The sequence below is a fragment of the Dreissena polymorpha genome, chromosome 10, assembly GCF_020536995.1.
Source record: "Dreissena polymorpha isolate Duluth1 chromosome 10, UMN_Dpol_1.0, whole genome shotgun sequence".
Lineage (NCBI taxonomy): Eukaryota > Metazoa > Mollusca > Bivalvia > Myida > Dreissenidae > Dreissena > Dreissena polymorpha.
In genome coordinates this window covers 42861354-42886202 of record NC_068364.1, presented here as the reverse complement: position 1 = coordinate 42886202, position 24849 = coordinate 42861354, and the positions used below count along the sequence as shown (strand labels likewise).

Sequence of the window (24849 nt, the reverse complement as noted above, 5' to 3'; positions counted from 1 at the left end):
ATCGATCGTTCTCTAAGTGAACGTACGGTGTTCAAACCATTACTTGTCATGTAAATCACCGTTTTTATATCGCAAGTGTCTGCAACGGAAACGCTCAAAGGAGAACGTTTTGTCTGCTCAATGGTGCCAAAGAATTACATGTTAAATTCAATACAATTTGACCTATTGATCACCTTAGTGAAATAATTTAGCATTGATCAGCAGAGAATGTATATCATTTATGTCACCAAATGCATTATAAATGCGTTACCAATGTGTACAGGATACATTTTTCATATTTTTAAACGAAGCTAGATTTGTAGTAATGGAAAAACAACTATTCTGAATTTTAAATATATGCAAACCAGGGGGGGGGGGGGACATGCGTATGCGGACGCTTAACAGTATTAAGTGAGGTTAGTTGGAATTTACTTCAAAGATTGCGTCGTTTTCGTGGTTTCCGTGAAGGAGAAGCGGATATTTTCACCCGGTAAACCACTTTATATTTATATTTCTTTTAAATGATTACGCACTTTCGGCTCTTAAGTGTTTGCGCTTCCCTCTATTTTTTGTTGCAAGATCGTAGACGTCGGGATAAAAAAGTTAGTGAAGGAAACCCGTCCACAAATGTGTTGTCTACTTACGAGACGTTCGAGAAATCGGATGTACAAATATCATTTTCTCTTATAATGCACAGTATTGCCGCAGGTGTACTGTAAAATATTACTAAAATGAGTAAAATCACGATTATTTTTACTTTTCCGTCGCCGTTTCATCTCTGACTAATGTATTGCCCCAAACTTTTGGCTAACCCCCCCTTTTTGGAACTGACTTCCTTTTTCAGCACATTTTGTGGACCTGACTTCCAAATGACAAACAGTGCTTTAATATGTTAAAAGGTTTTACACGAAATAACTGTCGTTCATGACTTCCGCATTGGCGCGGCTGTTTTGGAGACGTGAATGACTTCCGCATTCGTGCGATTTTTTTGGGAGAACATTATCTCTTTAGAAATCAAGAGTTATCTTTTTTTAATTAATTGTTTTATTATTAGTTTGTATAATTATATATTTTCTCACATACTTAACGCTAATTTTTGTTGTGCTTAATATAATGCAGTTGACGGTATTATTTACAAAGTGGAATTCTTACCTGTTTATTTTAACACATATGAGCATCCTTAAGTTTGAATATGCCTCTATGCTTACTTAACGGAATACTATGCTTCCTATATCCAGGTATAAAGGCGCCGGTTACAGACATTGAAGATGCCAAGATTAAAAAAGAAGGCGTTACGAATTTTGTTCCGCTCTAGAAAGCGAATGATACATGAAAACTTCGCAATCAAACAAAAAAGATTACGTCGAAGTACCACGCCGGTTAAACACGAAAAACATTGGCATATACGTGCAATATAAGTGTAATTAAAGAAAACAGAAAAGGGTAAAGCCGGTTCGATACTATAAAGAGGTTGTAATGACCAAATGCTACCATTAGTGCGATTTCCAATGTCTGATATAGGCCATGTCCTAATAGGGGTGTCCATGCACCCCCTGGGATTAATTTTAACCTATACCAAGTTGTTCAGTAACTCAAGTAAGTAAAAAAATTTACTTGTCCTAAAAGATAAACTCAATTGAAACTGTTCATATCAACCACTTTCCATGGCAACCGCCACTCAAAGTTAGAAAATGGACCAGGGCGACTATATCACACCATCATTATATTATATCTTATCGTAATACAACCAAATTAGTGTTTAAACAAAGGTTACACATTGTGATTCATTTTGAAGACCAAATAATATATTAATCTCATTTTCATATTCATTAATAATAATAAGAATCTCCAAAAATCGGGAATTTTTTTCAAAATGTAATAAAAAGTTTGAAAAAAAAATGTTTTAAAACCAATGTATTATTACTTTATATGACTGGAAATAGCAATAAAGATTAGGAATAATGCAGTACCATTTTTGGTTGACAAACCTTGTTAACTCAGAGTTATTTCCCTAATAAAAAAAGCCATTTGCATTACAACTTGTAAACAGTAAAAATGTTAAAGCCATAGTCATTTTTCCAATCCCAATATTGCATTTCTAATGCTGTTAGTTAATTTTACCTTAACTATTATCCCTATTTTGAGTAAATGGAAATATTCAAGGAAAGTTGCAACATAGTACAATAGTTATTTTCCTGGAAAACAAAAAGTATCATAGTACTCGGATGTGACATCATTAGGATAGTATTTGATCAACGTAACAAAGAAAAACGGTCTTATACAAATCATAAGTTTTAGTTGAGCATATATATATATGTTTTGATATGTACATTCTCAGATATTCCATGTCATTTCCAGTTGCTTGCAGTAATTATCCAGATTTATCACTCAGTGAACGCAGTTTATGGTAATATGAATTGATCATTTTAATACTAGAAACTGTTAAACGACCAAAACTTTGATATATCTAGTTAGTGAAGTGCATTGTCACGTTTTAACCTGATAATCAACTTGCTCAACGAATTAAGAGGTATGTCTTCACACACATTCACTTTACATTTCTCCTTTAGAAATTGCTTTACTTTCAGTCTTTCTAATGCCTCAACAACAACTTTATGACAATGCCTTGCCCTTCAAAATGTCTCCCTGTGAAGACACCCTGTATGGAACCGCTGCCGATCAATCCTGCTTCCAACATAATATCAGAAAGTCCAGACCCAGACATCTTTTTACTAACCATTTTGAAGTAAGCACCGGTAAGATGAAAGGTGCCAATAAGGACAAAGTGGTTCTTGTATTTATCTGGGTTGTTCCATATCAAGGTAAAATGTATTGACTGAATATGCCTGTCACACCTCACTTGTAGCTTTTTCTGCATATCTCTGTACTGTACTGTACTCTGTGATTGGATTATTTATCACAGGATAGTAATCGATTTTGGTAATCCTAGTCGGTGCTCTTCCTGTAACTGATACAAATCCAGTCCAACCTGGTATTTCGTGTCCATGTGCAGACTTATCATTCCGTATGAATATCCAAAGAATATTTTTTTCATTGCTTACAGTGATTGGTAGCTCGTTCTCTGGATATGATCTTTGTTTGATTGTGTAATGTGGACTCTTTCGTTGTCAAACCCAGCAGCTCGGTAGTTCCTCTTCTACAGGTGCTGTAAGGAGTCTGTTCTTGGTTCGAGGTATCTCGCCAACAACTCGACCAACACAACCAGGATCATCTGTTTCACAAATTACATCTTGAAGCATTATTCCGTGTGCAGTATGGACTGAATCTGTTCCTCAAAGAGTATTTATCAGTTGATCAAATTATCAAATTCCGAGTGGAAGACAGAGGGCACATTAGGATCTCTGATGATATGGTTAGACAGTAATGAAGAATTCTCTTTTAACGCGTTGGCAATTGCAGTTTCTAGTTCAATACCAAAAGCATGACTCTCACTGTGGCCCAATCGATTCATAAGTGTTGTCAGTTGATGACTTCTGTACAGATGTCTCAATGTAATGGCAATTAACACGTGTTTGGGTAAACAAATAGAACATAAATAAAGCCAAAAGGCTGGCCACCAAAACGGTTTAATAATACACACATCCTAATGACAATTGATGCCTTATAAATGAACAGTTTCACCGCGATTTGTTTTATTATATTCATCGGAAAAACATGATACAAATACGATCATATTACATCATTTCACATGATACCATGCCATACCATAACCCAAATTTCGATTTCGACTTAATAATATGATGTACGATGTACTTAATATACATAACACGTTTCTTTAAAACTCTCTTTGTAGAGGCACACTTTTACTCAAACACGTAAACATGTACGTGTTAGCGAAGAAGGAGTTGTCTTTTGTTGTTTTCGGCCTTTTTTACGATGATAAGTTTCCTTTGTCTAAGCGAAAAACAGTAAGTGGCATATTATAGTCGACGAATGACAACTTATTATGCTCGAATGACGAAAATATATTTTGAGAATTGTTGCCAATTTATTTATTTACGAGCTGGAAGAGGGACAGTCTAAAATTTCTTTTAAACCAGTCATTTGCACAAACGTTTCAAAATCATGTGAAAAAATCATGACTGCACCTCATTACTACGTAATTTATTTCATTCCGCTAATATCGGATATTTAAAATACAACAAACCATGTTAAACAATTTAGGCATAGGGAAAGATTTGATAGGGCGTAAGATATAAAACTACCCTAATGGACATCCGTACACATGAGAAATCATGATTGATAATAAAATGTCGTAACTTTATTTGATTTTCGACATTGGGAAAGAATTGAATCAACAAGTAAGTGAATACGTTCTACTGTGTAAAAATACGCTATAATTAAAGTTTTCATTATTTACAACACTAATTCATAATAACATTGTTTATTTTCAGTATACAGTTTGTATAATTCACATCACTAATTCAAAACAAATAGCATGTTTCTGTTAATAAAACGCAACGAAAACCTCAATTGCAATTCTTGTTTACAAAGGAAGTAATTAATATGGGTTGCAACGGGTAGCAAATTGTTGTGGGGTCGGGTCTGATACCTTTTAGCGGGTCTACTATTTTCAGGTCGGGTCGGGTATAAATATGAAAGAAATGTCAATTATTATTTGTTCCAACTGGAAACAAAGAGTGCGTCCGCCATTTTTTCCAGGAAGTAATATCTTGGAATTCATCTGCAAATCATCTTTAACAGTTAAAACATTTAAAGGGGCCTTTTCACAGATTTTGGCATTTTTTAACTTATTCATTAAATGCTTTATATCGATAAATGTAAACATTGGATCGTAAAAGCTCCAGTAAAAAATCAAGAATAAAATTAAAAAAAGGAAAAGAACATTGCCCGGACCAGGTTTCGAACCAGTGACCCCTGGAGTCCTGCCAGACCCCTGAAGTAAAAACGCTTAAGCCTAGTGAGCTATTCCGTCGAGTACACATGCTAATCGTATTTTATACCTTATATAAGCAATCCTCGTAGTTTCACAAAATTTAACGACAAAAACAGAACTCTCCAAATTATTCAATCGTTTCGCGTTGCAACGCTTTATAATTTTTAGGTTTTAAAATCGTCAAAAGATGCATATAATGGCTCTATTAGACCATGGTAAATGTTCAGTATTACTGTTTCCTCACAAATATTGCGAATCTGAAACAACTTTTTTCAATTTTGTCAATTTAACAAAGCGTGAAAAGATCCCTTTAACAAATATTACTCAAGAAAAACATAAAAAATTGTTATGAACATGTTTGATAAAAAAACATGCTTAATTTGTCTTTTCAAAAAATATTCTGAAGACATCGTAACCAAATGTAGGCGAACGGAGTTAACAGTTATTTACAAAGATATTCCAACACTTTTATTCAGTTTAAATGTGATGAGAAAAGATAAAAACATAAACATTTTATTTAATAAAAGTGTCAGGAATTTGATTTTATACAGCGTTAATGATATCAAATATCGATTTATTAGACACCTGAAGACCAACGGAGTGCAATATTTGGTGGACATATCAGATGTAAGTATGGTCTGAATGAGACTAATTTGCCTTAAGCTCGACTGGATGAATCCGGGATCAGCAATGATGAATAACACGATTCAATAATGTTAAGAAGTATTTTTTTTCAAATACAATACGCGAACAAATTTTTTTTTTAGTTAATGTTAATGAAAAAAGATAATGCCGGTATTATCGGATTCGCGGTGTATCCCTGGAACGAAATAATCAGTATGTGTTGTTTTCGTTTCCAGATGCATAACATGTCCATCCGTATAGCAGTTATAGTACTGACAGGTATTGTACACATTATCATGAATTTTACACATTATACATTATTGATAGGGCAAAACAGTAAAAACTATTGTACACAAAGAGATGTTTCAGAACTATCTGAAACAAAACTTTTGAAATGTAATCAGAATATTCTTTCATATGTACATTTACTATGCATAAATGTACAGGCACTGCTAAAAAAGATAATATATCTCCATTCGTGTTTCCCATACATTGTATTCACAACGTAAAACAGTAACAACATATATTTCAGTAATGATGGCAAATTTGGTGGAATCGTTGAAAAACGGTGATGTATGTGTGTGTTCAACAGTGTCCACAAAAGGTATGAAATTAATGTTTTTAAGTCCAAATTGATTCTATGTAAATTGCTTCGGCTTTTATTTAAGAAATAAAGCATTTTGAATTTGCCAGACCAAACATATTACAATTTCTCGTCATCGATGTCGTATTCTTTTAATCGAAACGCAAAGTTATTAATAGACATTATTTCATAATAAATAAATACATATCAACAGGATCACCACCGGTATCAACAACATCTTCTTCAATTATAACGAAATCATCAAAGGTCGTACCAAACACAACAGCCGTACCAAACACTACAGCCGCACCAATCACAACTGCCGCTCCAATCACAACTGCCGCACCAATCACAACTGCCGCACCAATCACAACTGCCACACTAATCACAACTGCCGCTCCAATTACAACAGCCGCACCAATCACAACTGCCGCTCCAATCACAACTGCCGCAATAATCACAACTGCCGCACCAATCACAACAGCCGTCCATCATACAACAGCCGCATCAATCACAACTGCCGCACCAATCACAACTGCCGCTTCAATCACAACTGCCGCACCAATTACAACTGCCGCACCAATCACAACTGCCGCAATAATCACAACTGCCGCTCCAATCACAACAGCCGCATCAATCACAACTGCCGCACCAATCACAACTGCCACACCAATCACAACTGCCGCTCCAATCACAACAGCCGTACCAATCACAACTGCCGCTCCAATCACAACAGCCGCACCTATCACAACTGCCGCTCCAATCACAACTGCCGCACCAATCACAACTGCCGCACCAATGACAACAGCCGTCCATCATACAACAGCCGCATCAATCACAACTGCCGCATCAATCACAACTGCCGCTCCAATCACAACTGCCGCACTAATAACAACTGCCGCACCAATCACAACTGCTGCAATAACCACAACTGCCGCACCAATAACAACTGCCGCTCCAATCATAACTGCCTCACCAATTACAACTGCCGCACCAATCACAACTGCCGCACTTATCACAACTGCCGCACCAATCACAACTGCCGCACCAATCACAACTGCCGCACCAATCACACCATCCGCACCAATCACAACAGCCGCTCAAATCAAAACTGCCGCACCAATCACAACTGCCGCTCCAATCACAACGGCCGCACCAATCACAACTGCCGCACCAATCAAAACTACCGAACCAATCACAACTGCCCCACCAATCACAACTGCCGCTCCAATCACAACAGCCACACCAATCACAACTGCCGCACCAATCACAACTACAGCACCAATCACAACAACCGCACCAATCACAACTGCCGCACCAATCACAACGGCCGCACCAATCACAACTGCCGCACCAATCACAACTGCCGCACCATTCACAACTGCCGCACCAATCACAACTGCCGCTCCAATCACAACAGCCGCACCAATCACAACTGCCGCACCAATCACAACTGCCGCACCAATCACAACTGCCGCTCCAATCAAAACAGCAGCACAAATCACAACTGCCGCTCCAATCACAACTGCCGCACCAATCAAATCAGCCGTCCATCATACAACACCCGCATCAATCACAACTGCCCCACTAATCACAACTGCCGCACTAATCACAACTGCCGTACCAATCACAACTGCCGCAACACTCACAACTGCCGCACCAATTACAACATCCGCAACAATCACAACAGCCGCACTAATCACAACTGCCGCTCCAATAACAACAGCCGCACCAATCACAACTGCCGCACCAATCACAACTGCCGCAACACTCACTCCTGCCGCACTAATCACAACATCCGCAACAATCACAACTGCCGCACCAATCACGACTGCCGCACCAATCACAACTGCCACACCAATCACAACTGCCGCACCAATCACAACTGCCGCTCCAATCACAACTGCCACACCAATCACAACTTCCGCACCAATTACAACTGACGCACCAAATACAACTGCCGCACTAATCGCAACTGCCGCTCCAATCACAACTGCTGCTCCAATCACAACTGCCGCACCAATCACAACTGCCGCACCAATTACAACTGCCGCACCAATCACAACTGCCGCACTAATCACAACTGCCGCACCAATCACAACTGCCGCAACAATCACAACTGCCGCACCAATCACAACATCCGCACCAATCTCAACAGCCGCTCCAATCACAACTGCCGCAACAATCACAACTGACGCTACAATCACAACTGCCGCACGATTCACCACTGCCGCACCAATCACAACTGCCGCACTAATCACAACTGCCGCTCCAATCACAACTGCCGCTCCAATCACAACTGCCGCACCAATCACAACTGCCGCACCAATTACAACTGCCGCACCAATCACAACTGCCGCAACAATCACAACTGCCGCACCAATCACAACATCCGCACCAATCTCAACAGCCGCTCCAATCACAACTGCCGCAACAATCACAACTGACGCTACAATCACAACTGCCGCACGATTCACCACTGCCGCACCAATCACAACTGCCGCACTAATCACAACTGCCGCTCCAATCACAACTGCCGCTCCAATCACAACTGCCGCACCAATCACAACTGCCGCACCAATTACAACTGCCGCACCAATCACAACTGCCGCACTAATCACAACTCCCGCACCAATCACAACTGCCGCAACAATCACAACTGCCGCACCAATCACAACATCCGCACCAATCTCAACAGCCGCTCCAATCACAACTGCCGCACCAATCACAACTGCCGCTACAATCACAACTGCCGCAACAATCACAACTGCCGCTCCAATCACAACTGCCGCACCAATCACAACTGCCGCACCAATTACAACTGCCGCACCAATCACAACTGCCGCACTAATCACAACTGCCGGACCAATCACAACTGCCGCTCAAATCACAACTGCCGCACCAATCACAACTGCCGCACCAATTACAACTGCCGCACCAATCACAACTGCCGCACTAATCACAACTGCCGCAACAATCACAACTGCCGCAACAATCACAACTGCCGCACCAATCACAACTGCCGCACCAATCTCAACAGCCGCTCCAATCACAACTGCCGCACCAATCACAACTGCCGCTACAATCACAACTGCCGCACCAATCACTACTGCCGCTCCAATCACAACGGCCGCACCAATCACAACTGCCGCACCAATCACAACTGCCGCTTCAATCTCAACTGTCGCTCCAATCACAACAGCCGCAACAATCACAACTGCCGCTCCAATCACAACTGTCGCACCAATCACAACTGCCGCACCAATCACAACAGCCGTCCATCATACATCAGCCGCATCAATCACAACTGCCGCACCAATCACAACTGCCGCTCCAATCACAACTGCCGCAACAATCACAACTGCCGCACCAATCACAACATCCGCACCAATCTCAACATCCGCTCCAATCACAACTGCCGCACCAATCACAACTGACGCTTCAATCACAACTGCCGCACGATTCACAACTGCCGCACCAATCACAACTGCCGCACTAATCACAACTGCCGCTCCAATCACAACTTCCGCTCCAATCACAAATGCCGCACCAATCACAACTGCCGCACCAATTACGACTGCCGCACCAATCACAACTGCAGCACTAATCACAACTGCCGCACCAATCACAACTGCCGCAACAATCACAACTGCCGCACCAATCACAACATCCGCACTAATCTCAACAGCCGCTCCAATCACAACTGCCGCACCAATCACAACTGCCGCTACAATCACAACTGCCGCAACAATCACAACTGCCGCTCCAATCACAACTGCCGCACCAATCACAACTGCCGCACCAATTACAACTGCCGGTCCAATCACAACTGCCGCACCAATCACAACTGCCGCTACAATCACATCTGCCGCACCAATCACAACTGCCGCTCCAATCACAACGGCCGCACCAATCACAACTGCCGCACCAATCACAACTGCCGCTTCAATCACAACTGTCGCTCCAATCACAACAGCCGCACCAATCGCAACTGCCGCTCCAATCACAACTGTCGCACCAATCACAACTGTCGCACCAATCACAACTGCCGCACACATCACAACTACCACACCAATCACAACTGCCGCAACAATCACAACTGCCGCACGAATCACAACTGCCGCTCCAATCACATCTGCCGCATCAATCACAACTGCCGCACCAATCACAACTGCCACACCAATCACAACTGCCGCACCAATCACAACTGCCGCTCCAATCACAACTGCCGCACCAATCACAACTGTCGCACCAATTACAACTGCCGCACCAATCACAACTGCTGCAACAATCACAGCTGCCGCTCCAATCACAACAGCCGCACACATCACAACTACCACACCAATCACAACTGCCGCAACAATCACAACTGCCGCACCAATCACAACATCATCACCAATCACAACAGCTGCACCAATCACAACTGCCGCACCAATCACAACTGCCGCTACAATCAGAACTGCCGCACCAATCACAACTGCCGCCCCAATCACAACGGCCGCACCAATCACAACAGCCGTCCATCATTCAACAGCCGCACCAATCACAACTGCCGCAACAATCACAACTGCCGCTACAATCACAACAGCCGCTCCAATCACAACTGCCGCACCAATCATACCAACCGCACCAATCACAACTACCGCACCAATCACAACTGCCGCAACAATCACAACTGCCGCACCAATCACAACTGCCGCATCAATCACAATAGCAGTTAAAAGAAGAAAGAGGTCTTCCGATGAAAGTGTTGGGTTTTGGACTAATGGAAAATGCCGGTGTGACGGTAACGTGGAAGCTCATAGCATCGGTATGATCATCTTATATTATTCACCGCGTATTTTTCTTAGTTGTAACGTTAACTGTCGTACAGAAGCTTGATGTCGCACTTAACGTTTGACTTAAAAAGCTATTAATCTGAAAAAAATGTGGTAACCAACGCTATATGTGGTAAAACCGTGTAACGCTTTATAATATATATGTAACGCTACATGTCGCAACAAATAACTGACGAAATATGGCGCAGTATCAACGATAAATGTCGCACTCCTTTATATTCACGTTTCAATTATAATGAAATCTCGAAAACTCGGACAGGCAATAATGCGAAATTCCAGAACGATACATCATCGATTAAACAAATATAAGTATAATTAATACCGATAATGTTTATCAAGCTATCGTTCTTTCGGATTAGTTTAAATACATTTTATTTCAAAAACAATCATATTATATACAAAGTATGCAAACATAGTAACAACTGATTTACATGTTACGAAAATGGATGAGAACGAAAGATCAAGTCGTGCATAGTTCTTCTCCGTACATAGTTTTTGCAGTATTGTAACTTTACGATTCAATGGATGGTAGTTATTTTTTAGTAAACATACAATATGGCCATTAAGGTAATCTTTCTGATTAGACAGATGAATATTGTTAGAATGATTGATATTGATTTCAAACTTCCAAGAATTAACCATAACTTATAGTTTACAATGAAAACTACTGGTACTGTACTACATTCCTTTCTTACTTTTATGTGTAAGCTGTTTTCGATATTTGATTTCTGCAATCTTTAAACGCCTACGATAAAAACACTTGGTATATTAAAAAAACTAATATCGGCATTATCTATAAATCTAGAAAGTTTTTACCTGAGCACAACCTTCTCATGACGAGCCATTTGGATGCTACGATGCCACTATATATGGCAGTCTTTCGTCCGTCAGTTACGCGCATACATTCGTTCCGTTTTTTTTAAATCTAAAAAACAGCATGGCCAATTAGGTTAAGATTTAGCATATAACATTATATTGATGTCTTCAAATTATGCTCCTGTGGTACAAACTGAACACGACCCCCGGGATCAAGAGTTTTAAATTGACGTATTTCATTTTTGAAATGAATGATAAAGACATAACAAAGTACAAATAGTACTAAGCGAACTATATTTTAAAATGTTATGTCGCGTCTACTTAAACTCAAAACCTTATTTTACTTTACAGTGTTTTTCAAAATATATTGATTTGCATCCAATGCTATAAAAACGCCGAGGTCTTGGGTTGATATGTACCTTATAGGCACCTTAAGAGCGAAGTTCGTTTTTGTCTATACGTGTAATTTAATGCCGCCTATGTAAGGATTTGCCTTGTTTAGAAACGATTATGGTGGTGGAATTTCTGTTTAGGACAGTTATAATATGACAATAGCATCCTAAGGACCATTGAACGCTCGCCGGAGAAACTGTATCTTAATTATTTGATAATAAAAATCCCTTCTGTTGTGCTAATTTTAACGAAAGGGGCATATATAATTTACTAGCTTTCTGTATTACCGGTATTCTTTACCACACCACCATCTAGGTCAACATTGACCATGAAGGGATTTATTGAAACAAGAATATGAACATCATTGCTTAACAATTCAAGACTCATACGATTTTTTTAAAGTTTTACCTTAAATAAGTCAGTTGAAAATTCAGGTCAGTATCGTCTGGGAATAATTTAAACATAAATGTCTTTATTGCTATGTTAGTCTATATTTGAAAAATTACTTTCACACAGACCAAGTTTGACCACAGTGGCATAATTGGGACACGACCTCTAGGTTGTTCTCTGTACCGAATATGAAAGCCATGCTTTTGCAGTGTAAAGCAAAAGTATTGTTTTGAAGTTTTGAGTTGAAAACTGGTCACTCCCGGGAAGATGTCAGATTTGCTCCTAGGGCATAATTTAAACAAACTATGTTGAAGACTTCTATATAATCATTAATACTACATTTGACGACAGGGGCATAACTTGAATAACAAGAGCTGTCTCCATATGATGACATATGCCCCCGATAAACGCTTTGATAGAAGTTACGAGCATTTTTCGAAACCTAAACGCAGATTTTGAAACCTAAACGCGGACCCTAGGTTTAAGGTCAAGGTGAAAGGGGTAAAAATGTGTAAGCGTATGGAAAGGCCTTTTCCATATACACATGCATACCAAGTATGAAGGTACTTCTTATGAGCATTTTTCGAAACCTAAACTCAGATTTCGAAACCTAAATGCGGACCCTAAGTTCAAGGTCAAGGTGAAAGGGGTAAAAATGTGTGAGCGAATGGAAAGGCCTTTTCCATATACACATGCATACCAAATATGAAGGTTTCATCTGAAGCGACAAAGAAGTTATGAACATTTTCCGAAACCTAAACGCAGATTTCGAAACCTGAACGCGGATCCTAAGTTCAAGGTCAAGGTCAAGGGGGTCAAAATTTGTGTGCGTATGGAAAGGACTTGACCATATACACATGCATACCAAATATGAAGATTACATCTGAAGCGACATAGAAGTTATGAGCATTTTTCGGAACCTAATTGCAGAGTTCAAAACCTAAACGCGGACCGTTAGTTCAAGGTCAAGGTGAACGGGGGGAAAATGTGTGTGCGTATGAAAATGCCTTGTCCATATACACATGCATACCAAATATGAAGGTAACACCTGAAGCGACATAGAAGTTTTTTTTGAGAATTTTCGAAACCTAAACGCAGATTTCGAAACCTAAACGCGGACCCTAAGTTCAAGGTCAAGGTCAAAGGGGTCAATATTTGTGCGCGTATGGAATGGCCCTGTCCATAAACGCATGCATACCAAATATGAAAGTTACATCTAAAGCGACATAGAAGTTATGAGCATTTTTCAAAAAAGTGTGACGGACAGACGAACGGACGAACGAACAGACAGACAGACAGTGCGATAACTATATGTTCACCTTCGGGGGCATACAAACTACAATCTTATGTTTGTACCACCACACAAGCCCGTTTATGGCCCCTAATGATGCTTCATACAGAATATGAGAGCCATGGTTTTGAAGTTTCAGACAAATTGATTTTAAAGGTTTTCCGCATGTAAGTTAATGTACAACTTGTCAACCTCTGCGAGTGGCCAGATTTGAGCATGACACATAATTCTAACAAACATTGTAGAAAACATCTAAATGACGCTACATACTAAATATAAATTGGATAATGAGGCATAAGATAAGATTTTATAAGGATTTTTCCTTTATCAGTCTGCGTAAAATTGGCGACCCCAGGTTTAGGCCAGATTTGACCCTCTGGGTAATTATTTTATGAAACTTTTTAAAGAACTTATAGATGATAAAACATACCAAAGATGAAAACGTGGTTCTTTGTGATTTGATACGAATTGATTTTTTTCAGGTTTTCTTATATAAGTCTAAGTAAAACTGGAGACAATGCGGTTAACGTTTTCACTATATGCATATAATAAAACAAATAAGCCCCATACTATTTCAAATATCAAACCTGTGGGCCATGCGGTTTCCAATGTGTCATTTTTTTCAAATGTTCTCTATTCACATAATAACCCTAAGGCGGGGCCAATTTGATCCCATGGGTATTATTTGAATACAGTTTGAAGAGAAGTGTCATACGACGTCAAATATAACACCTTTGAGCGTTGTCATTTTGGAGAAGATTTTTTTAGTTTCCATTTTTTTAGCCCTGATGAGATACATATTCATCGAAGCAGAGCAATATGAAATCATTTGAAAAGTGTCAAGGATAGGATTATTCCTGTCAAGTTTCATGAAAATATGCTACGGTATTCTAAAGAGATATCGTTTGAAGAAAAGTTGACGGACGAGCTGGCTGACGCATACACGCACGGATGACTGGCATCACGCTATCCCAAGAAAAAACAAAGTCATCTAAGTGAATGCGCCTTTTAGTGGTTATGTTGCGCAAATAAGCGGCAGTACAATGTCTTGAGACGCTAAGCGTTACAGATGCGACTAATAGCGTCAGGAGTTTGGGAGACATTTAGCGTTGGTTCAGACATTTGCGTCAGCTTTGCAACACTCAGCGTCATTTAGCTTGGAATTGAAACTATGTAAACGTTTAATGCTTTATACTACCTTTGTGCAGGCATACACAAAGCTCCTAAATAAAATAATCTTGCACTTAAATGAAACTTTAAGAAAAATATTATTTGCGAAATTGATTGTGTTATGTTTATGAAAAAGTGAAAACATTAACCTTTATTAATATTGTAACGGTTATGTTTATATCTTAATGTTAACAAACTTATACACGAACTAGCTAGAGATAAAGGAACTGAAATTGTCACAGGAAATGTCATTTGATAATTGTATACACGTGCACAAAGTGACAAGGGACGACAAAGGCAATGAGGTGATGTCTCCTTATATATTATTCTCATTCTTTTAGGTTTTGAACAGCATTGACCTATTTATGGTTTGACGCATTGAATTACTTTAATTTTCAAAAGTTTAATATACAGAAATACTGACAATTATACGAAACAGCATTGAGCTTTTTATTGTTTGACGCATTGAATTGCTTTTACGTCCTAAAGGCATATGGTCATTATAAATGATATTCAGTGATTATTCGAAACAGCATTGACCTTTATTATTATTCTTGTTATTACTGTTCATTATGTATGTATAAAACAAATGTAATAATGCTACTACACGTTCCCATTATTGTTCATAATAATTCGATTATCTTGTGTATACCTGTACGTTTGAAGTTGTCATTTGTCTATTCTATCATCACTTACTTCCAGTAGAATAATATACCTTATAAAATGGAGTTGCTGAATTGTTTATTGCATCACGAGGCATGATACTTGTTGCGACAAAAGAATCGTTAACCGATTAGAATGTCTAACTGATGTGAGGTTTTCAGCGGCCTCCACTGAAACGTAAGATTTGTTTCTTTTATCAAGGGAGACAAGTGCGGAATTTTTACTTTTTGGCATAGGTGGAGTGAACAAAAGTGGACTATTGGGGCGCTTATCCTATCAATTTCTTACTAAGTGCGTACCTTTTATCGGGTGAATTCTTCAACAACTGGCGTTTGTGAACTCAAATCAGCGCTTAAATGCCATTGTGGACATCTAGTGACATGATTACTAAATTAAGCATATATGATATATATCATGTAAATGTTTAATACAATATATATTGTATTGTTTAAAAAACATGTACCGGTAAATAATTATATCTCATAAGGTTTTGACTACTCATACTGTTTTTAATCTGTATTTTGAACTTAAAATATCAGCCTTTTGTTATTTCACATTTAAAAAATATATTTCTTATTTAAATTTCAAGAAAAGTTCTCCCCACGATCAACATGCGCCTCATTAAGTACACATTTATGAACTTGTCTTATATAACTTCTTATATTACTTCATGCTTCTCAAATAAGGCTAACAGATTAATAGATTCGCCCCAGGTTTTCACATAAAGTTTTGAATTTGAAGGCGTATTTAATCCTTTGACCTTAGGATAATTACTTTGTGTTCCGAGCTGCACCATTCCAAAAATAAACAACACCGCTAATTCTGAAATCATTAGTGCCAAAAACTGAAAAAAATGCATATGAAAGCTTGATAAACATGACTATAAACAGATCTATACGTCTAAGTAACGTTTTCCGCGAAAACCACACCCCCACAACAGAAAGGTCGTTTTCTCTTTTAATAATGGCTAACGCCGATGATGTAAGAAACAGAACTTCACCGAAATACAGGAAGTGCAGTCGAAAAAGAATTGCTTTGAAATACATAAAGAAGAATAAACATACGTGTCTACGTGTAAATAAAAAACGAAACACAATTTAATCAATACATCAGTTACACTTTTTGAGTTACGTGCGGTAAAATAAGCCAATGGACAGACGGACGTGATGGACGCATAAGGATAAATCGGTATCGCTCTCCACTCCTTGGAATAGAGAGCGTTTTAATAAGCTTTCGATGAAATCGAGCAAAACTCAATATGTTTAAACGTTAAACTGAAGACGTGCTTGATTTAAGGAAATTGGTATAGGTTTTTCTTCTGTTCTCACCAATATGTAAACACAGACTAGCCACGATTTTCGCATATAATTATTCACTGTAATAAAATAAAACCGGTTGACAATATACATGTATTTTAAACTAAAACATGCTTCTATAATAACACTGTTGATATACACATATTCGCTACGGGTGTAAGATAGCACGTTTATCTTATCAATGTTTGCAAATGCATTCTGGTAACAGAGGAATGTCCGATCAGGATTCATAGTTTCGAATCGAATCAATACGCTGCGTCAACCATTTCAATGATGGAGTGATTTTGATAAAAGTACGGAAAACTGGTTTGTAATACAATTAAGTGAAGAAAAAAAAAGATGATACTTTAAACGATAACGATGAAGTAGAGCTGGGCCTGACGTCTATAATCGGCCTTCTGCCGAAATAACGTCCCGATATCCTTTCCCGAGGGCCGTAATACGGCTATGGTTGATTAAGGACGTACCTCCCAGTTTTACCGTCTGTTATTGTCTTAATATATGGGGCCAATAATCACGAAAACGTGCAAACCAGACTGTATACCAATAATGTGCAGAAAGCAAATGGAACGCATGTTAATTTATAATGGTAAATACGACAAAATGTTATGTAAATATACAAATCAATAGTTATATTTAAACATATATTGATAACAACATATTAATGTTTAAATGTTTACGCAAATGTGAACGTTTTATAATTCATTCAATAATTCAATCCTCTCTGCGCCGTCTGGTGCTTGAGGCGACGGCAAGGGACCGCCAGGCCTCTGTTCTTGAGCTCTTGCTCCACGGTTCGGCGCCACGTCTCTTTCAGTCGTCCACGGTTTCTTTTTTCCTGAGGCGTCTATCTCAGTGCCACCCTGGGTAGCGAGTCGGGTGGCATTCTGCAGACGTGACCTAGCCATCTCCATCTCCTCAAAGCGATGGTCTCAGCGATGCTGTTTGCGCCAGCTCTTCTACGCAGTTCCATGATCGTGATCATGTTTGGCCAGAAGACTTTCATGATCCGTCGGAGGCACTTGTTCTGGAAGACTTCCAGTTTGCGCTTGATGGTAGCAGTGGTCTTCCAGCACTCACACCCATATAGAAGGACGCCATTCCATTCATGGGACTGTTCAATGATCTGCCTCAGGACAAAGATGTGGTCGATGCAGGACTTGCCTTTCCTGAAGCCTGCCTGATCCTGGCAAAGGATACTGAAGATCTTACTGGTGAGAGATAGTAAAATGATGCCTCGCCAGTTGTTACAGTTCCCCAGGTCTCCTTTCTTGGGCAGTTTGACGATGATGTCGGTCTTCCATTCGCATGGCGCTTCTTCACTGTCCCAAATCTTCTGAAGAATCTGGCAAAGAAGCTGCGGTGTCACTGTGTCTTCTGCTTTCAGCATCTCAGGGCACACTCCATCGTCGCCAGGCGCCTTCCCATTCGTCAGCTCATGGATGGCTTCATTGACTTCCGTTACAGTGATGTTGCCGAGGTTGATGTCAAGGTCATCTTCAGCTTCAGGAATGTCGGCTAGGGTTGGTGGGTCTGGGCGTTTTAGGATTGACTCGAAGTGTTGCTTCCATCTCTTCAGCTTCTCCTCTTCCACAGTGACACGAGTTCCGTCTTCAGCTCTCACAGGAAGGTCATTGTGCTGGCCGTAGTCGCCCTTCAGCTTCCTGGTGTTCTGGTACACTGTCTTCATGTCATTGTGCTCGGCTACTGTCTCCGTCTCCTCTGCCAGCCTCTCTATGTACCTCCTCTTGTCTCTTCTGGCTGATGTCTTCACCACCTTGTCTTTCTCACTATATTCCTTTGTAATTCTTTCCTTAAGTCATAGGGATTTGGTGTCCAACAGTTTCTTTTTGATCTGTCTTCTTTCTTCTATATCAGACCATGTTTCTTCTGAGATCCATTCTGTCTTCTAGCTCTTTCTCAAGCAAAGAACTTCCCCTCCTGTCTCTTTCATTACTCTATTGAAGCCTTCAATGGTCAGTGCTGCCTCATCATCCAAAATAGTAAATCTATTCCTGAGGGTTAACCTAAACTCTTCTTTCACTTTTGGGTCTTTCAACTTGACCACATCGTAGCGTTGGTTCTTGATGTCTCCCGTCTTGGCTTTCCTGAGCTTCAAAGTCACCTTGGCCACCAGACGACTATGGTCGCTGCCAATGTCTGCATGTCGCATCACACGCACGTCCTGCAGAGAGTGCCTCCACCGACCGTTGATGATGATGTGGTCGATCTGGTTCTGGGTCCCGCGGTCTGGTGATGTCCATGTAAGTGTGTGGATCTCCTTGTGCGCGAACAGGGTCCCTCCTATGACCAAGTCGTTCTGTTGGCAGAAGTTTATTAGTCTCTACCCGTTGTCGGTGATCACACCCACCCCATGTCTTCCCATGGTCCTTTCTCTGTCTTTGTTGTCGCAGCAAACCTTAGCATTGAAGTCGCCGAGCAACATCAGCACGTCGTGTTGGGGGATGTCCTCTAAAACACTTTGAAGGGCGTCGTAGAATGCATCCGTGTCCTCTTCTTCCGCGTCGTCTATTGGTGCGTAGCCCACAACAACAAACAGACAGCTTGGCGTACTTGGAGTTCATCCTGACGTTCAGCAGGCGCTCGTTCACAGGTTTCCACTGTAGCACGGTGTTGGCCTTGCTCTTGCTGATGATGACGGCAACTCCTTCCCGGTGGTCGTTGTCAGTTCTTCCTGACCAGATGATCACTTCTCCGGAACCCACCTTCTGCTTGCCAGAGCAAGTCCATCTTGCTTCTGTTACTCCCATAAGGGTCAGGTTGTATCGGTTCAGCTCACTCACCACTTGTGCTAGCTTTCCGGTCTGGTAGAGTGTTCGCACGTTCTAACATCCAACACTGATCCATCGCTTTGGCGTCAAGAGTTCCGCTATCGGGGTTGGGACGTCCTTACGGCTTTGATCCCCATCCTTCATAAGTCCAGTTGCCTGGTCTGCTTCACTCCCGGCGCCGTTTGTCGCTTGTTCCCTTATTGTCGTTTCCGTAGCAAGCGTTTTTCACGGGGTGGGGTTGCTATCCCCACGCCCTTCCCTCCTCCTTTTTCAGCGCGGGCTTGGGACCGTTCTTGGCGGAGTTTTTATAAATTACATATCAATTCATTAATGAGATTTGTTTTGCTGTTTGAAACATAAATTTTACTCAAGTTTCAATTTAAAATATTTTATTGTTTTTAATGAAAAACCACTGAACAAATGAATTATTTACTATACAAACTGTATTAAAGCTAATTTTATTGTACTTTTTATATAACATCAAACAAACAACACAAGCCATTTTACAATAAATATATGTTGCTTCTGTATTGTCTTCTATGTTATCACCCGTACATTAAATGATAAATGTTAATTTTTAACGTTTTAAATATACCTTTAACTCAAATGTAAGAGTAAAATAATAAAATTTTCATTGAAGCCCAGTAAACCAAATGAGGTATTGTTCACAAACTATATAAAAGCTTAAAGCTACAGTTTATCCATTTTTCTGCAACTGTGTCGTCTATTCGTTACTAATCTCAGGATACCATCATTAAAATATATCCGTATAGGTTTGTGTCTATTCCTTGACAGGTACTCGAAATGCCGCATAGGGGTATATACTGATCATATAGAAACAAAGACAATGTGTTGTATAAACAGACAAAACCCATTTAATAAGATTAGAGCTGATCACCTGACTGTTATAAATTAGATAACATGTTTATTAACAAAACTATATATGTATATAAATAAACATTGTATAAGTTGTTTTCCAGTTTAAGTGGTATCGAAATCGAATCTGTGAGTGGGTTTGTGTAGTTTAATTATATTAACTAATATGGAAACGCAACGTGCATCAGAAACGTATATTTATTTAATTTTATAAACTTAACTGCCGCAATATTGCTATTTAACGACGCATTTTATCACGTGATCATTTCAAATGTACAAAAACAGCAATTGTCAAAATTGTGTATCTATACAAAAATATGAAATAATCAACTTGATTTTAGTTTAATAGAGTTGGTTACGTACCAAATTTCTGTTCTATTTAAATAACATGCTTGTACAACAGACGTTCGATCAATCCAGTGCAATATCATCGCCAAAGACAGTTGAAGTTAAAACCATATATTCTAGTAAAATAACATCGTCAATGACAAACGAATTTAAATCATTAGGATCAGGTAAATCAAATCGCCAAAGAAATTCCAAATCCAATCCGCATAGATTAGTACAAAATCATCGCCAATGCAAATCGAAGTACAAGCTATGACTCTTATGTGCCATCAATAACAACGACAAATGCGAAGCAATTTGATCTATACAGTACCTGTAGATACGATCAAGATATGCGTTCTCATATTGATTAAACTGTTAAGAAAATCAACAGTGTTGTCGAGTCTAAATCGCTTAACGAAATACTGAAATAATGACACAATTTATTATTGTTATTTATCCAGTATTAATGTATACATTTATCATTTTAATCTTGGTGGATGTTAAATAGAATTCAAAACATGTCATATCACTGTCTTATACCAATAAAATAATGTAGACTGATTTAATAAAATAATAATTCATATTTTCTCAATATTCTTGCACAAAATCTGTGCAATTTTATCTATATTTTGAGTTTCTTACTTTAAGAATACAACTGCGATATTGAATTTTTCTTTTTAATAGTTATTTATGGCTGCAATAGTTGTTACTCAAATCAAAGCATATATCAATTGGTTTATGGAGGCTTTGTCTCACTGCAGTTTCGTTCCACTGATTTTTGCCAGTGCGCCGATAATCTTGTCTTTTCAAGACGTGTTAAAAATAGCAAAACAACGAATAAACAAATTCGTAAACATCTAATTATAAACTCTTATCAAAAAGCATTTTTACACACATGGGACACCAAACGTTGGAGATCTCTAAAAATCTCCCACCAACGACTTCTTCGATGTGTTGGACAATGAGACTTCCAGTCGAAATTAAGGATCTTGGTCGACGAACACAAGGGACAAAAGGCGGCCTCGGGTAAACACGGGAAGCATCAGTGAGGAAGAATTGTCTAAAACAGTGTCGGACTACGAGAGTTTCTCCCTTGATAATACGCCGTCTTAGCTATTCCACGAAAATAAAGGCACATCTAATAAAGTTGAAAAAGTGTCTGACCATGATCGGCGAATCAAGCTGCTAGAGTATAAATCAATAGATATCAAAGCTAGATGTCTCTGAAATAACATTTTGATAAGTGGTGTCCCGGAGGAAAGACTCGAAACAAAATTCCACAAATATCAAAATTCTTAAGAGAGAAGGTCGAGATCAACCCCTTTCCTCCTATCCCTCGATAGCTCTGGTCGAGAAAATTCCAGTACGGCTTCACAGGACCCATCATAATATAATGTTTAGACTTCCATGACAATGTGCACATCCTCTCGAATTCTTGAAAGCACCGTGGGAAAAATTTTCATATAAACAAAAAATAAAAAACAAACAAACAGATTGTTGGTGAACGTAAGCAACTATGGTCACAGTAGAAGCGCCTACGCCAAGAACATCCAAACAGCTGTATATCCAGCCAAAATTATCCAAGATGGACGCGTTGCCGCCACGAGGGCCTTTAAGCAAAATAGTCTACATACTATAAACATATACAAGGGATGCAACTGTCAAATTTCCTGCAATTTAAAAGAAAACAAAACAAGACAAACACGAACATGGCGATTTTAATCCATACAACAACTTTGGTGTGTAGAGCATTAGCCAGTAAAGGTTTGATTGACTTGTTTATGCCAGTTAATAAAACTTGTGTCATTAGATAAGAGGAGTTCAAGACTAAAATAAGTTGGGGATAATTGCTGCATCGTGGTTGACGTAGGGGAACATATTTGGTAAAGTTGGTCTTTTTCTTTGGTGCAACAATAATATACTTTTCAACAAAACCTTCTGTGCTCTAGTTGAGTGTGTTACATTAAAATGCTGATTAAATTTTCAATCGAAGCATATAGCGATATTTTGTCTTGCTAGTCCGCTTTCTTATTAAAGTGCTGATATTTCAAAATTTAAAGTGATATTATGAGCATCTAACAGTTTGTAGCTGTCTATCGCAACCGTTGTTTATTTTTGGTGTTTTCACTTCAAATACACTTATATTTGTTAATGCAGCATCAACATACTAAAACAATATCCCGGAACGAGAAAAATAATGCATTTGAATATCAACCATACTTTCGTTTTGACAAGTGACGACAGAAATGATTCGATTTACGATGTGTATCTTAATTTAGTTTTAGTGCAGATTCGTTCATACGACACAAAGACAGTATTTTGTTTTACGGATCATTTCGGCTTAGAGGACTCACCAGTCATGTAAAATATCGAAAATAATATATATTTTTTATAAACAACTGGTAGCAAGATGAGTTGCAGATAATTTGTCTGTAACCACATTTTAACTAACTCTTTTGACCTGTTTTTTCTTTCCAGCTCAATTCAACAGTGATAAATGACCATAATATCACTTTAATATATAGCATCGCGTTATTCGAGTGCATTCTACATGTTTTACACAAATCTGCAATGCAATCTCCTCGGTTTTATTTGAGCCATTTATTCCAACAAGCTAATTCACACTTATTGCACTATTATAATTATCCATCCTAAACACGACAGGTCAAAGTTTTAGGAAAATGCGTTTCAAATGCCAAGGCATTCGCGTCCTTGAACTGAATGAATGATGCAATTCGCTGACGTAATCTGAGCAGGCAAACGCGTGCAGTTTGGCGATTTGTATTTCATTAAGTTTAAAGATCAATAGAAACGCTTTATTGGCTTTTTAACTAACGGCTTTATTCTTATACGGTATTTTAAATGTATTCATTCAATAAATGAAACTATTGCGATTTAAGAACCAATGAATGAGGATGTTTACACCTTTTAATTTAAATCGACGAGTTCAATCGTCTGATACAAGTCTTAAAGTTCTGCATTTGACCTCGTACAGAAAGTAAAAGGCCCAAAAAAAGTTGCCCACTATGTACATGAAATAGGCATGTTAGACACGTAAAGGACAAGTTTAAACGCACTCACAGTTTTATTTAATAAAATCATTAGCTGTAAGATAAAATTCAAAACAAATTTTCGATATACTTCAAGCTGCGCATGTACATTCGAAATAAGCTTGAATGCATGCGATGCTTTACTCACCAGTTTCTGTTATACGATTTCTTTTATTGAAAACCACAAAACAAAGATAAAAATTGTACCACCTTAAGTGAGTTTTTTTTGTAATGTAAATATTATATCCAAAACAAATATTTCCGATAACCTTTATTGAATATTAAAATCCAAATAACTGCAATTAAATATTGATTGAAATATGAAAAAATCTTATGTATCATCCCTAATTTAAGAAATGTCAATGCAAATAATTGTGATAAACGTTTGTTCCTTATCTCGATGTTTGTCGTTCGGTGAAAAATAAGCGATGAATCAAGTAGCTATCAAGCTTGCTTTGGTGAAAGAATTTATCGTTCAAACATGATAAGTTCATAGTACAAGATATCGTTATCATCATTTCAAAACAGACGCAGACGCCTTAATGCAAATTTTATAGTATAGTTTTCCATATATGCCTTCAAAAATCGCAAAAAAACTATAACTTGTTCCGAGCAGAGCTCTATCATATTCCTTCCGCCTTTACACGCCACGTAATGATGGTCGATTCCAATTTTTTTTTGTATGACTGACTCTTTATTTGTACTATTAATTTATATAACGTTTGTAATTGTACAACACACATACAAAGTTCAATTATTTAGGAAATAAAAAAGATTATTATAACATATGAAAAAGTTGAAAACTAGAAATTATTCCAGA

At 38.7% G+C, this 24849-nt stretch overlaps 1 protein-coding gene across 1 annotated transcript in view; it reads left to right on the top strand.

Moving 5' to 3' along the window:
• The window catches only part of LOC127847547 (mucin-5AC-like), a 53481-nt gene that overhangs the window by 12409 nt on the left and 16223 nt on the right, over positions 1–24849 (top strand). The gene's annotated exons all lie outside the window — the stretch shown is intronic.